The 12,766-nt window shown below is 28.1% G+C and overlaps 1 long non-coding RNA gene across 1 annotated transcript; it reads right to left on the reverse strand.

Moving 5' to 3' along the window:
• Positions 1–9,495: 9,495 nt before the first annotated feature.
• LOC145792190 (uncharacterized) lies at positions 9,496–10,320 on the reverse strand. The gene is made up of 2 exons (XR_014331558.1): positions 10,190–10,320; positions 9,496–9,920 (listed from the first exon to the last, which is right to left on the reverse strand). It is a non-coding gene; the product is annotated as an uncharacterized LOC145792190 (long non-coding RNA).
• Between the last annotated feature and the right edge of the window lie 2,446 nt (positions 10,321–12,766).

A 12,766-nucleotide genomic window follows, 5' to 3' on the forward strand; every position in this document is an offset into this window, starting at 1 on the left:
GAAAAGGAAAAACAGGATTAAAAAAAGTGAAAGTGCACCGGTCATAATTTAATTTTTTTAAAGGTAAATTATAAACACACTCTTGAGGTTTATTCAAATTATAAATTACTTTATCTAATTTTAGAAATTATATTATACCTTTAAGGTTTTTAATTTCATAACAAATATGTCTTTTTATTAGCAAATTATCAAGTTAATTAACAATTTTTAATAATGTGAAAATTTTATTTCATTTAATAATTCAGATAATTTTATTATTGTATAGGTGAATAGTTATAAATTTTACTTTTTCTATTAATTTTGTTAAATAAAAAATTCTAATAGGGAAGTATTTGTAATTTTTCAAATTACAGAGGATAATTTGTATTTTAAGCAAAATTTAGAGATTGTATTTGTAATTTATCTTTTTTTTTAAATATTAAAGTACTATTTCTATTTAAATTTTTATTTTATTATGATCTTAAGCTTTTTAAATTTGTGCCCTTATAAATTATTATTTAATAATCAATTGTAAAGTTATACGGTTCGTGTATTTTCAGAAAGAATGAAAGAAATTGATAGTAAGGAGGTTACGTAAAATTATATTTGTTTTGATAATAGTTGTTAGTGTGGAGATTATTAAATTAGTTTTAAATAAAATAATAAAATAAATAAAAATCATGGTTTTTACTTAAGAAAAAATTAAATATTAAGGTTCAAAATGTACTGTCCAAAATGTAGTAAAAAAATAAAAAATTGCACTTGGCCAAACGATTAGGCGGTCGTCCCATAACACCCTAAGCCGAATGGATTATTTTCTAATATCATCTCATCGCCTAAACTATCAATCCGCTCATGTGAAGCCTTCTATAATTTGAATGGATTACAAATTTGGACCGCAAACAAAACAAATTTGATACAAATTTACAGGTATTGGGTTGCTAATGTGCCTCAATTTGAGGCTTATTATGTGTTTATTTTTATAATCTGAATTGCTTATTTTGTAGGGTTCATTGAGTACTTCATGCATATCAAAAATTATATTGATCGGATATTGATAGCTACGTGATCGGATTGCATATTTTTTTAAAAAATATTTCTCGAAAGAAAAACTTTGTTTATTTTTTTTTATGGTAAATATAATTTGATCGTATGGTTATCGATATTCGATTAAGATAATTTTTGACATGCTTAAAGTACTCGACGAACCCTACAAAATGACTGTTTGAATCATAAAAATAAATGGGTTTGTTTGGAAAGTGTGTTGGCTTTTTGGCTTTTTGAATTTTTTAGTCTGGGGCTAAAGGGCTTTTTGATTTTTGATTTTTATTTTTTTTTTTGTTTTTTTGTGAGGAAAAAATGTAATGATTATGGGTTGGATGTGATATTTTATCTTATTGGGTTATATTTCGTCTTTTTTTTTGGCTAAAATAGTCCAAACCTAACCCTACCCAACCTAACCCTTCTTCCCAAATGAAGCCAATAAACCTTAAATTAAGATACAACAATTATTGTTATGTCATTGACACAACAGCAACCTCTCATCCAAATTTACTATTCACCACTTGCAATCTGCCCTGGAGAGAGCAAAACAAACGGGCCGTGAAATTAAACCGTCGCCAATATTGATATGTTCCTACTCACTTGCCATGTTGTCATCCACAAACTGCTAGTTGAGGTTTTAAAAATTAAAAATTAATTTGATAAAAATTTTCATGTATTTCTTGTCTTTTCAAGTTTATTTTAAATAAATTAATTTTAATTTTTTTAAAAAGTTAAAAATAAAATTTAAGGCCAATTACATATACCCCCTCGAGTTTTGGCTAAATTACAGATACCTCTCTGAGATTTTGGAAATTACATCCCGCCTCCTGAGGTTTGTTTTTTCATAACAATTTCATAACAAATTATCCCCTAATTTCTTATGCAAATATAGCATTCAGGGGGGAATTCGTAATTTCTCAAACCTCAGGGGGTATCTGTAATTTAGCCAAACCTCGAGGGGGTATATGTAATTTGCCCTAAAATTTAAACATTCAATCAATAGGTTTATTGTTTTTCCATCAATAAGGAATAATCCAACAAAAATATTAGACGCCAAATATTTATGTAAAATTCTACCCGAGGTGGATTCCACTGTGATGGAAAGAATATTTGAAACGTAATCAATCAATAGTTTGGTTCCGTATGGGAAGAATATTAATCAATCAATAGTTTGGTTTTGTGAAAACCCAAACAAACCAATCGGCTGATTGTCCTTCCATCAATAGTTTTAAAAAAAATCCCATATGAAACCAAACAAGCCATTTTAATCTTTCCATCATTGATTATGTTTCAAATATATTTAAAAAGTTTTATATAATTTAATAGTTAAGTGTGCATTGAGATATTAAATAGAAAATTCAAGTACAAAGAATCATTAATCGAGGAAGCCAATTACTAAAGTAATTTTACCTTGGATAACTTGAAGTTGGTGTAGATTTTAATAGGATGAAGTATCAATAAATCTTGAAATGTAATCTTGTAAATTGTTTAATCTTTCATTTTTTTTTATAAACCCAAATATCTCATTAAAGTGAAAATTACATAAAAGAGTAGTCACTTACATATTAGAGTTTAATTTTTTAGAGATAAAAGTGGGTTTCTCTCAATGTAAAATTACATATTTAGGCAATCCGTACTATAGAGATTTTGAATTTTTCCTAAATTTGGAACAAATCTTACATTACGCACAATAATGTAACACTCTAATATAACACTTCAATAATGTAATAATTCAATGTAACACTAAAAAATTTCGCTGTGTACTTTTCTCAAACATAATAATGTAACACTCCAAAAAAATTTCTTAGTGTATTTTTCTCAAGCGTAGTACTCCATTATAACACCCCCCCCCCAAAAAAAAACACTAAAAAACTCTTAATGTACTTTAAATAATTGTAATACTCACAGTTTGAAATTATACATTTGCCTAAAGGTTACTACGGGATTTTTGTACTCTTTTTGAAATGGTTTAAAGAATCCTACATTATTTTTTTAGAATGTTATATTTGAGAAAAGTACACTAAGAAATTTATTTATGTACATTAGAGTGTTACACTAACGTTGTGTTTGGTTGAGGGATTTAGGAAGGGAAATGGAAAAGGTGTGTGAAACTAAAATGAAGGTATATTTTATTCATATTTCACTTAACTTTCCTACTTTGTCTGTAAACAAGCTTCCCACTTGCTACCATGCAACACCAATTAATTAAATACATACCACAATGCTTGACTTATTAGGACTGCGTTTGGTTACTGTTTAAATATTTATCAAATTGTTTGTTTTTTTACTTATTTAGCTAACAATTGAGAAGAAAAAAAATTAACAAGATTAATTTATATTTGACAGTTGTTAAAAAAAGTCATTTTTTGAATTTTTGTTTGTATTTAATGCAATTTTTTAGAATTTGTACTAAAGTTTTTATTTTTCACATTCTTCTATCTGAGAGGGATATTAAAAGTTTTTTTAAAAAAATCAAATTAGCCAAGACACATTAACTCTTTTTAGCAAAAATTTTATTGTAAAAAAATTTAAAAGTTAAAAAAAAAAAAATACTGTACCAAAAAATAATTGCCAATCCCATAAAAGTATCTTTTAAACTCATTTATAAATTTTTGAAGATATAATTTGTTGTCTCTAGTGACAACCCCTATGATTCTTTACGATAGATTTTTATGCAATAATCTTTTAATAGTGGTTTAAGAGTGGTTTAAATCCTTAAATCACTCGATTAATTATGTTTTGGAATTTAACCATCCTTAAACTACCATTGCACTAAACATTTTTGCAAAGAATCCTACTCTGTAAATAGTAATGCTATAGACCCCTAAAACATTACTTCTAAATTGATTCACACTAGCATTTGGGTTTTAATTAATTGATTCTTAAGGAAATCAACAATTGACATATAACTATCAGTATCATTAAGAATGAAATTAATGGTGATATTTTTAAGGTCTTAAGCATTTTTCAATAACGATAAGATTACATATCTCAAACACTTACAGGTCGAAGATATTTGATGCATTGATAATGCAAGACAATTCTCTAATACTTTTCAAGATTTATTTCTTTGCCATCTCCAACATCCAACCTTAATTTTCACAAATGAGAATTTCAGTGGGTAAGAAAAGTGAAAGTAGAGCTTACTTAAAAGGAAATATAGAACATTTATATAAGAATATTTTGATTTACCAGTAAAAAGAAAGGTTGTGAGCTCTGAGTATTAAACCAGACATTATAATATAAGTGTAGGTTGTGCCCATAACGATGGTGTGGATCAATCTATCAAACATGAGAAGCAAAAACGTCAAGTACTCCCTAATGAACTTTACTCATAAATTAGTCGAGTTAAATAAGGCTAAACATGTCTAAACATTGAGTTTGATCTCAAGCAACAATTATTCTGTGCCAGTTTGTAACAATACTACAAATATATTCTTATTCTTAATTTTTGCGGGAACATTTGGATCAATGTGGTTCTCACAAAAATTAAGAATCCAAATATATATGTGTCATTACCACATCAATACCATTAGTGATACTGAATAATTGCTCAATCTCAAGTGACTAAAGAAGGGAAAATAACCCAACGGTGGTGTTCAGGAAAAAAAATTTCAAAAAAGTGGTTAACATTATAAATATTTAATAATTAAAATGATAAATTTTTTATTAATTTGTAATAATTTTTGAAAATTAGCACTAAATGGGACTCACCCCTTGTGAGAGGGTTGTATCCCATTCTGTGTTAGTTTCTATATTTCTAACATTACTGAAATTTCGTGCTCTAGCCAAATGTTTAATAAAAAAAATGTAAATTTTTTTAATTAAATGTTAATTTTAAAATAATGAAATTAAAATATATGATTCTATAAAATGGGAGAAGTGACCTATACCGACCATATTAGGTCCCAAGCGGTGGGTATACAAAATGCGACTTAGGTTTTGTTTGCCAATTTCTAAATAAATTGTTTTTATTTGGTTTAGGTAAATAAGTTTTTTTTTTTTTTTTTCATATTTGCTTAGTTTTGTTTTTTCAAAAATATTTTTTGAATTTTTTAGTTTGTTTTTGTACTTTTTTAATATTTTAACTAAATTTTTACATGCATCTAACCTAGATACACTTAAAAAATAAATATTTTGTGAAAAATATAAAAAATATATATACAAAAATATATTGAATTTTTATTTTTTTTATTTAGTCATTTTTGAAAAGATTTTTGGACTAATAGTTTACTTTTTAAGTATAGGTACATTAAGTAAATTTTTTTAAAAAAATAATTACTTAAAATATTAAAAAAGTCTACTAAAATTAAAAATAAAAAAATAAAAAATCTCACTTAAAATAAAATCTCAAAACCAAACAGATTTGAGAATCTTGGTTGATTTGTACACTCTCGTGGTTAGCCTTGCAAGTGATGTGTGGATTGAGAGGGCAAGTTTCTGAAATTTTTTAAGGTAGGCCATGTTAGGTCGAGACCTAAATCCACTAACCTAGATGAAACAATGTGAACCAACTCAAAGCTAATTTCGACTTATGATTTAGGCTAGTTTGTTTCGAGAAATTTATGAAAAGAATAAATAAATAAAAAAATGTGATTGTAGTAGTGATGGTGGCTACAGTGGTAGAAGTGGTCGTAGTGGTAGCGTCTATAGTGTTAGACACGGGTGATTATTCAATACTCCCAGAGTATGGATACGTGGTGCTCCATAAGATTTTGATTGGTGGAGAGACACAAGGGCCCACGATTTATGATAGAGATGGGGGGACAACATGGGGCTAACTAATTGGTAATTAGTTTAGAGTATGGACACGTGGTACTCCGGAAGTATTGAATAATTTCCCGTTAGACACAGTGATGGTAGTGATAGATTTAGTTGAAAAAAATTTAAAAACAAAAAAATTTTCCTTGCAAATAAATTCATTTTTTTGTTCGCCGTTTGTTTCCCTACTCAATCTTTCCACAGTTGTCTCATCTTTCTCAGTGACCATTGCAGCTGCTTAGGCTTTGTTTGGCGATGCATTTTTTTAACTAAATAGCCACAAAAAGATAAAGTAGATTAAAAATCTAATAAAATAAAATGTTATATCTAAATCATAATTATTTCACTTTTTTTTCTCATAAAAGTCAAAAAAACTAAACTAAATAAACTTTTTAACCGAATCTAAAATAACTAAAAAGTTAAAAAACCAACTAAAAACCTAATTGCCAAACGGCAACTAAGTCATATGACTAAAGGAAAAACTTCCACCAACATGACCGTTAGTCCGCTTACATTATTATAACTGTTAATGTTATAAGGTCATTTTGAAGATAAATTATAATCCTCTTGCCTCATGAAACCTACCTAATAGTTTTATTTTTTATTTTTTTTGATAATCAAGTATTCAGATCAGTATGTTTTTAGGACGCACACTTCGACTAATCTCAGAATCCTTAGCCGATCGACCAGGCAACAAGTAGTGACCCTTGAGAAAACTAACTGGGAGTGAGAATCGAATTCAAAATGTCCATAATTTACGACTTGCCTTTAAAAATTTTCTCTCCCAACCAGTTGGGCTACACTTCCATATTCTACATTCGTACACATTAAATTTTGGACCCACTTTGTTAATGGTTGGTGTCACCTTGACTTTTGTTATGTGAGCTACGAAGTCAGATCATCACCCATGGGCCATGGTTCACCATTGAGCTGCATAAATGCATGTTGACCCAATTGCTCACTCTAAAAAATCAAGCCTTTACATGAACATAAACTAAAGAACTTATTGTAATAATGTGTTGGGCAAATTATACAAATAGTTTCTATAGTTTGGGTCTTGTGTCATTTTATTCCCTGACTTTTCAATTGTGACACATTTGACCCTGAATTTTGAATCTTGTTCCAAATAAAGACAATTGAATATATAATTAGATTTTTCAAGGGTAAAATTGTCAATTTGATAAAATATAAACTAATTTGACAAAAATAAATGTCAAAAAAATATTTTTGAATTTTTAAAAATTATTTCTACCTACTAAAAATAAAATTATGTAAAATTGATAAATCTTTTAGACATTTATTTATTTTTTTTACAAAATTAATTTTTATTATGTGTTTGGATGATGATCATATAAAATTAATTTTAAAAAATTAATCATGTAATTTTTATTAATTTTACATAATTTTATCATTGGTGGATAAAAATAATTTTTAAAAAATTAAAAAAAAAATTTTGACATTTATTTTTATCAAATTAGTTTATATTTTATCAAATTGATGATTTTACCCTTGAAAAATCTAATAATATTTTCAATTGTCCTTATTTGGAACAAGATTCAAAATTCATGGTCAAATGTGTCACAATTGAAAAGTCAGGGACCAAAGTGACACAAGTCCCAAACTATAGGGGTTATTAGTGTAATTAACCCTAATGTGTTTCTTACTATTCCAACAGCACAATTGCTTATTCATATTGAAAAAATAATAATAATAAAATTTAAACTTTTATTATTATTATTATTGTCAGCTATGAAGTATGGGTACTTTGAAAAAAATATGATACCCGTACCAGATACTTACCGGTATATGATACCTCTTATAGTACTTCTGCATACGTACTGGATACACGAAACACGTACCCAAATTTTTTCTTCTCAATTTTTAACGTACCTAGATGTACTTAGTATATATCCAAACCGTATCGTAACTCAATTGAAACAATATTTTTTTCTATTACAGAGATAAAACTCATTTAGCTAGATTTCTTTTTTATTTTTTGTTTTATGCGTAGTATGATTTTAAAATAAAATTATGGTTTGTAAGTTATTTAATATATTGACATTTAATTTTGATTAATATATTTACTTTTGGCATTAAATGTTAATTGTAGGTTGGACCTTAACAAATTAAAATATTTAATTAATTTTTACGTTATTCTAAACTAAAAATAAATATTTTTTTACAAGCGTCCCGAGCCGTACCCCTACCTTATTTTTTTTGAATTTTACTGTATTGACATACCTGTATCGTACTAGTACCAATACTCATTCATACCCATGCTTCATAAATTGTTAGGATATTAAACTATGAGTAGCATACCCTTCCACCTCTTATTGTCATTTTATATGAGAATGAGATCATTCATCTCAACGACCATCTTCAATGGTTACTCAAATCTTCTATTAAATTTGAATTTGATAAAAAATGAGTTCTTTTCCTACTCTAACGATTGCATAAATAGGTATCAAATTGAGAATTTCACTTTTCTTTCATCAAACTGAAGATAATGTGCCTTTTATCAAATTACTGTTCATTACCGTTGCCGGATGTCCCGCCAGATGTTCTCTTACATGACTATAGCAATGTGACATGATAATATATATATATATATATATATATTCATGTGTTTGTTTGGCGATGAAGTACTGGAATATGTATCACCGATTTGAAATTTTGTATTTAAATACAAAAGAGGCTTCTGGATTAACACTTCTTTCAAAACTCTATATTCACTTTTAATCCATAAGCTTTTCAAACATACATAGCTTGATAGATATGCATATAAGGGTGTAACTTGATTCGGCTCAATCTAATTCAATTCGAATTTTTTTAAGATTTTAGTAATATATTTTTGAATTGAGTGCGGATTTGAGGAGAAATTATAATGTTTGAATTAAATTTGAGATAAACAGAGAAACTGAGCAATCTGAACGACTTAAAATCTTCATTAAATGATGTTAAAATTATCTAAATCGTTAGATCATCTCACTAATTAGAATAAAGGTTGAGACCCCCTTTGGGGGTCACCCCCTTGACACCTTTTAGTTTTGATTGGTCAACTTTTCCTTTTTTTTTTTTTTTCTTTTCACCCAATCCCCAACCTCCATGTGTGTGAGGAGGTTGTGGGGGTGGGTGTTTTAAGGGGTCTAAATCAATGCCCCACTAATTATTATACACCCAAGTAATACAATACAATACAATACAAAATTCTAACATTTTATTTTCTCTCACATAAATGACAAAGATTATCGGAATAATGCATTGGTACCTGAATTCTCATCTCTCTTTCATTATAAAAATAATTTTGTTTTGATTAGTTTTAAGGAATTTATTTATTTATTTATTTTTCTGTAAACACCTATTTTTTGCAAAAAGAATTCTAAACAAGTGTTAATGAGACACAAGGAATAAGAGGCTTATTGAAATCAAAACACTTTTTATTTAGCTGAATTCAAAATATTATTTTTTAAACATTTTTTAACTATTTCCAAGACAATTTGCCACAAAGACATTCATTAGCATTTGCCTTTTCAAAAATAACAATTATTTTCGTGCAAAATAAAAATGATTGTCAAACTTTTCATTGCTTGTATTTCTTAAAACATGAAAAGCAAAAATAAAACAAAACAAAAACAAAACCAAAAACGACTTTTTTTATCTTTTCCTTTTCCCTTCTTTTTTTGGTTGGTAAAGAGCGAAATCATTGCCATCTTGAAAAGACAATAATAATACATTAATAGAACATCATGTTAGTAACATCACCTTAATTGTGATGTGAAACTAGTACTACATGACAACACTCCCTAAACAGTCTTCATGGTGCTAAGCTCCTCCATTAGAATTTGGTGTCCACTATGATAGGTCTCTAGTTTGCTTCCAAACAAACTGATATCATCTGCAACTGCAAGCTCTATAAGTTTAGGGTTTACTTTTTTTTTGAAGCACTTGTTGAATCACTACACGCGGTAGTTTAAGGTCCATATGCTTATAACTGAAGCACTGGTTGAATCAGGGCTTCCCCCGTAGTTAAGCTCCACGAAGAAACCCGCTCCTTCGCCCCTAGCTAGTCTTCCCGGATTAACACAAATGCACTTCGCTTGCTCTTCTCCGTCATTTTTATCCCCAATTGACAACACCTGTCCGCATAGAAGATGAAGAGTTAAATTTCATTCATACAATCCAATCTGCTCTAAGCTAGATAAGAAAGAAAACTGGTTTGCAAACAGAATTTATGTACAAAAAAGTCCACTAGAATGGCGTGTCAATGGCAGTTTTGAAATAACAAGTCACTTTCATGAGTCTTTTGATTTGAAATGAATGAATATCATTTTGACACATCATTTTGTATAACTATTCTATTTCGTATATCCATCATTACTTTGATATAACTAGAACTATCATTTACCTTCACGAAATGAGCCAAGTCAGAGGATAGGATTAGGATATCTAGATTACAAGGGATCTGAAGAGCCTCTGGAGCGAGAGAAAAATCCACGGGAGTATCTTCCATTGGTGGGTATAGAGGATAGAAGCTGTTTTCAAAAAGTAACCGTCTTTTCAATTGTTTAAACTTCTTTAATATCAAATACAGAAATTTCCATTAAGAGAATAATAAAAACATGCCTGTGCTGGCTAAGTAGATGATTTGCAAGTCTATTCATGCGCTGCTTGGATCCCCCAGATGGATTCCGTGAGATCTCCTCTCTGCTAAGTTGTTTGAGAACATCTACAGTGCAACAACCTACCTTGATCTGAAAACCCAAAATGTGATTGAAAACTAATTAGAGACTTGTACAATGTGTTTTAACTCAAAATGCTTCAAACCATTGTTTTAGAATTTAAAATAATAAGATTAAACATATTCCCCTGGGAGAACCTTAACTAGATTCTTTCTAATTCCATGTTGCTCTTCCAAATTGTATTCATCTCAAGTTTAGGGCATTCTGCTAATTAGTGTGTTTTTACTCCAAAAGTACGGTTTCAAGCTTTTTTGTGGTGCATGAGATTGATATAATGCAAAAAAATTTCATCTCATCAATGCATTTTGAAGAATTCGGAGGAGCACACACAAACATGAAATTAATGTCTACAAGTACGAACAATCATAATTTAAGAATAAAGGCAATTAGTGATTACCCCATTTGCACTGAAAATCCCCGGATTTGTAAGACTGATTATTTTGAACAAATCTCAGAGATGCATTTGTAATTTATTTTAAAATAATTGAGTCATGACCAAATAAAAAATATTTTAAATTATAATTAAAATAATACCATAACTAATTGAAGTAGCTCCCCATAACTGAAAATTACAAAAGTTGTAACTAAGGTACATGATACACCCTCCAATAGAATTTTCTTTACGTAATTTCATTTTATTATATCCCTCTCAATTATTTTTTATTAGAGTAAATTACACTTTTCACTTTTAAAATTTAATTTAAATTTTATTTTTAACCTTATTATTTTAGTTTGAATAATGCTTTAAACCTAGTCTCAATTTAATTATTTTGTTCAAATAATTATTAGTTTCTTCTACACGTATATAGGAGAAATTTGAAACTTATTATAAAATTGTTAATTTTAACAATCTAATTAAAATTAGACTTAAAATGTAGTAACTAAATCGTTTAAATTGAAGTAATGGGATATTAAAATAAAATTTGAGCCAAATTAAAATATTAAAATTACAAAAAATACCTACAAAACCTACAACGTTCTTCGAATATTTTTCCTCATTTGTAAAATGAAAAAAAACATCAGAAATAGTTAAAAATGTCACTAATTTTTGATTTTGTGAAGAAACCTAATTTTTTAAAATTTCCTCAAGATAATTTGATTGAATGCAGTAGTTTGATTTTGCAGAAAATCAAAATTTCAACTCTTTTTCCAATTAATTTTAATGGGACTACTTCAATAAGAGACCCTTGAAAACAAAGTTTTTAATCAAATAATTGATATATGACAAAAAATAAAAGAAAAATAAGAACAAATGGGAATATCGATCTGGTTGACCCTTTGAAATTACATCATCGTCAATTTTTTATTTTTTTTACAAATGCAGTTTTATGACTTATGTTTCAAATTTGAAATACCCCAACAATTATCTTTTTATTTCAATTAAAATTGTATTAGTGGCAGTAGTGCCAGAGTCACGCGACAATTTTTGTTAACAAATTTAACACCAAATTAACAAAAAAAAAAAAAAACCACATTAAACTAGCTTATAACTTACAGTCAAAGGGGCTAAAATTGAACAAAGAGATTTGAAAAATTATACTTCACTGGCTGGTAAAATATTATATGCTTCAATAATTAAAGAGATTCGAAAAGTGTACTTCCATTGATTATATGCTTCAATAATTAATCAACTAGTTGTGCAAGTAGTCATAACACCTTGTTTTAAGACCATGGGGAGCCGTAAGACAAGACAAACCAACATCATTTTTTTTGATAATTAGGTATCCGATCAATTTGCGCGCAATTCAATTATCCCCAAGACCCTGAAATTAGGCTTCGTTTGAGAACATACTAATTTAATAACTTTTGACTGAAATATGAATTAAAAAAAATTAGTATGTTTAAGATGACTTTTTAACTTTTTATGAAAAGATGTATAAAAAATAAAGAAAAAAAAGAACCTTTGACTTTTTAATATGAATTATTAACTTTTTGACTAATTTAGTAACTTTTTGACTTTTTAACTAAAAAAGAAGATTCCCAAAGGAGGCCTTAATGATCAGATAAGTCAACATCTCATATATATCAATAAGCTTTTGCTTTTACCTCAACTGCCCTTCTCTCAACTTCAGAGAAAAATAAGAAAACCCAGAAAAGAAGTAAAAAAATATCTAGTTTTAGGCATTTCCTAAGCTGTTTTTGGGTTCAAAAAAGCCTAAAAGTCATAATCCTAAAATGTTAAACTTTAATAGATTTTTTAAAGTTCCAGACTTAACACAAATAAATAATTTTAAAAAAATCAC

Source organism: Camellia sinensis, chromosome 6 (assembly GCF_055761805.1).
Source record: "Camellia sinensis isolate YWXY chromosome 6, ASM5576180v1, whole genome shotgun sequence".
In the NCBI taxonomy this organism is placed as follows: Eukaryota; Viridiplantae; Streptophyta; class Magnoliopsida; order Ericales; family Theaceae; genus Camellia; species Camellia sinensis.